At 36.9% G+C, this 3,367-nt stretch overlaps 1 long non-coding RNA gene across 1 annotated transcript; it reads right to left on the bottom strand.

Annotated features, from left to right (window-relative positions):
* Nucleotides 1–1,137: 1,137 nt before the first annotated feature.
* Nucleotides 1,138–2,936, bottom strand: LOC127928222 (uncharacterized). The gene is made up of 3 exons (XR_008130953.1): nucleotides 2,620–2,936; nucleotides 2,072–2,347; nucleotides 1,138–1,212 (listed from the first exon to the last, which is right to left on the bottom strand). It is a non-coding gene; the product is annotated as an uncharacterized LOC127928222 (long non-coding RNA).
* Nucleotides 2,937–3,367: the final 431 nt, after the last annotated feature.

The following is a 3,367-nucleotide window of genomic DNA, read 5'->3' as shown; positions in this document are numbered from 1 at the left end:
ACTACGTCATCCATTCTGTTTTTGTTTTTTTGTGCACTACATCATCCATTCAGTTTTTTTGTGCACTACGTCATCCATTTTGTTGTTTGTGCACTACGTCATCCATTCTGTTGTTTTGTGCACTACGTCATCCATTTTGTGTGATGTTGTTGTGCTTTAAGCTGAAATATGTAACTTTTTGGGGCGACCTGACCAAATACACAAATACCAAATACATACAGGTCTGTTATTTTCTATGCTACCCAGTCTCGAATGTGGTTTTTGTGTCTTTTACTTTTGTACACCAGCTTCAAACAGCTAAAAATACAATACGCTTATTTCACAGTGATTTAGATGGTACCATTATTACATTATAGTTGCTTTTTTTTCACAAACTGAAAGTAATCAAACTATTAGAATTTCAGCAACCAGGAAATGGAGAGATTTCTCCACAGTACATCTTTAAGATCCCAGAGTGGATCATTAATAGGATCTCTGTGTTCCAGTCTAAATTAGAAAGATTACCTTTTCAGAGTGGGACACAGCCTTTCAGTCTATACTAGATAGATCAGCTTCTCAGTCTATACTAGATAGATCAGCTTCTCAGTCTATACTAGACAGATCACCTTCTCAGTCTATACTAGATAGATCAGCTTCTCAGTCTATACTAGATAGATCAGCTTCTCAGTCTATACTAGATAGATCACCTTCTCAGTCTATACTAGATAGATCACCTTCTCAGTCTATACTAGATAGATCACCTTCTCAGTCTATACTAGATAGATCACCTTCTCAGTCTATACTAGATAGATCACCTTCTCAGTCTATACTAGATAGATCACCTTCTCAGTCTATACTAGATAGATCACCTTCTCAGTCTATACTAGATAGATCTCCTTCTCAGTCTATACTAGATAGATCAGCTTCTCAGTCTATACTAGATAGATCACCTTCTCAGTCTATACTAGATAGATCACCTTCTCAGTCTATACTAGATAGATCACCTTCTCAGTCTATACTAGATAGATCTCCTTCTCAGTCTATACTAGATAGATCACCTTCTCAGTCTATACTAGATAGATCTCCTTCTCAGTCTATACTAGAGATAGATCACCTTCTCAGTCTATACTAGATAGATCTCCTTCTCAGTCTTCTCAGTCTATACTAGATAGATCACCTTCTCAGTCTATACTAGATAGATCACCTTCTCAGTCTATACTAGAGATAGATCACCTTCTCAGTCTATACTAGATAGATCACCTTCTCAGTCTATACTAGATAGATCTCCTTCTCAGTCTATACTAGATAGATCACCTTCTCAGTCTATACTAGATAGATAGATCTCCTTAGATAGATCTCAGTCTATACTAGATAGATCACCTTCTCAGTCTATACTAGATAGATCACCTTCTCAGTCTATACTAGATAGATCACCTTCTCAGTCTATACTAGATAGATCACCTTCTCAGTCTATACTAGAGATAGATCTCCTTCTCAGTCTATACTAGATAGATCTCCTTCTCAGTCTATACTAGATAGATCACCTTCTCAGTCTATACTAGATAGATCACCTTCTCAGTCTATACTAGATAGATCACCTTCTCAGTCTATACTAGATAGATCTCCTTCTCAGTCTATACTAGATAGATCACCTTCTCAGTCTATACTAGATAGATCACCTTCTCACTATACTAGATAGATCAGATCTAGATAGATCCTTCTCAGTCTATACTAGATAGATCTCCTTCTCAGTCTATACTAGATAGATCTCCTTCTCAGTCTATACTAGATAGATCACCTTCTCAGTCTATACTAGATAGATCACCTTCTCAGTCTATACTAGATAGATCACCTTCTCAGTCTATACTAGATAGATCTCCTTCTCAGTCTATACTAGATAGATCTCCTTCTCAGTCTATACTAGATAGATCTCCTTCTCAGTCTATACTAGATAGATCACCTTCTCAGTCTATACTAGATAGATCACCTTCTCAGTCTATACTAGATAGATCACCTTCTCAGTCTATACTAGATAGATCAGCTTCTCAGTCTATACTAGAGATAGATCTAGTCTATACTAGAGATAGATCACCTTCTCAGTCTATACTAGAGATAGATCACCTTCTCAGTCTATACTAGATAGATCACCTTCTCAGTCTATACTAGATAGATCACCTTCTCAGTCTATACTAGAGATAGATCTCCTTCTCAGTCTATACTAGAGAGATCACCTTCTCAGTCTATACTAGATAGATCACCTTCTCAGTCTATACTAGATAGATCACCTTCTCAGTCTATACTAGAGATAGATCTCCTTCTCAGTCTATACTAGATAGATCACCTTCTCAGTCTATACTAGATAGATCACCTTCTCAGTCTATACTAGATAGATCAGCTTCTCAGTCTATACTAGATAGATCTCCTTCTCAGTCTATACTAGATAGATCTCCTTCTCAGTCTATACTAGATAGATCAGCTTCTCAGTCTATACTAGATAGATCACCTTCTCAGTCTATACTAGATAGATCACCTTCTCAGTCTATACTAGATAGATCACCTTCTCAGTCTATACTAGACATAGATCTCCTTCTCAGTCTATACTAGATAGATCTCCTTCTCAGTCTATACTAGATAGATCACCTTCTCAGTCTATACTAGATAGATCACCTTCTCAGTCTATACTAGATAGATCAGCTTCTCAGTCTATACTAGAGATAGATCTCCTTCTCAGTCTATACTAGATAGATCACCTTCTCAGTCTATACTAGATAGATCTCCTTCTCAGTCTATACTAGATAGATCTCCTTCTCAGTCTATACTAGATAGATCACCTTCTCAGTCTATACTAGATAGATCACCTTCTCAGTCTATACTAGATAGATCACCTTCTCAGTCTATACTAGATAGATCACCTTCTCAGTCTATACTAGAGATAGATCACCTTCTCAGTCTATACTAGATAGATCACCTTCTCAGTCTATACTAGATAGATCACCTTCTCAGTCTATACTAGATAGATCACTTCTCAGTCTATACTAGAGATAGATCAGTTCTCAGTCTATACTAGATAGATCTCCTTCTCAGTCTATACTAGATAGATCACCTTCTCAGTCTATACTAGAGATAGATCTCCTTCTCAGTCTATACTAGATAGATCACCTTCTCAGTCTATACTAGATAGATCACCTTCTCAGTCTATACTAGATAGATCACCTTCTCAGTCTATACTAGAGATAGATCACCTTCTCAGTCTATACTAGATAGATCACCTTCTCAGTCTATACTAGATAGATCACCTTCTCAGTCTATACTAGATAGATCACCTTCTCAGTCTATACTAGATAGATCACCTTCTCAGTCTATACTAGATAGATCACCTTCTCAGTCT

The sequence above is a fragment of the Oncorhynchus keta genome, unplaced genomic scaffold (assembly GCF_023373465.1).
Source record: "Oncorhynchus keta strain PuntledgeMale-10-30-2019 unplaced genomic scaffold, Oket_V2 Un_scaffold_23736_pilon_pilon, whole genome shotgun sequence".
In the NCBI taxonomy this organism is placed as follows: domain Eukaryota; kingdom Metazoa; phylum Chordata; class Actinopteri; order Salmoniformes; family Salmonidae; genus Oncorhynchus; species Oncorhynchus keta.
Note: the sequence above shows the minus strand (reverse complement) of the source record. Positions and strands in the feature narration are given on the sequence as shown.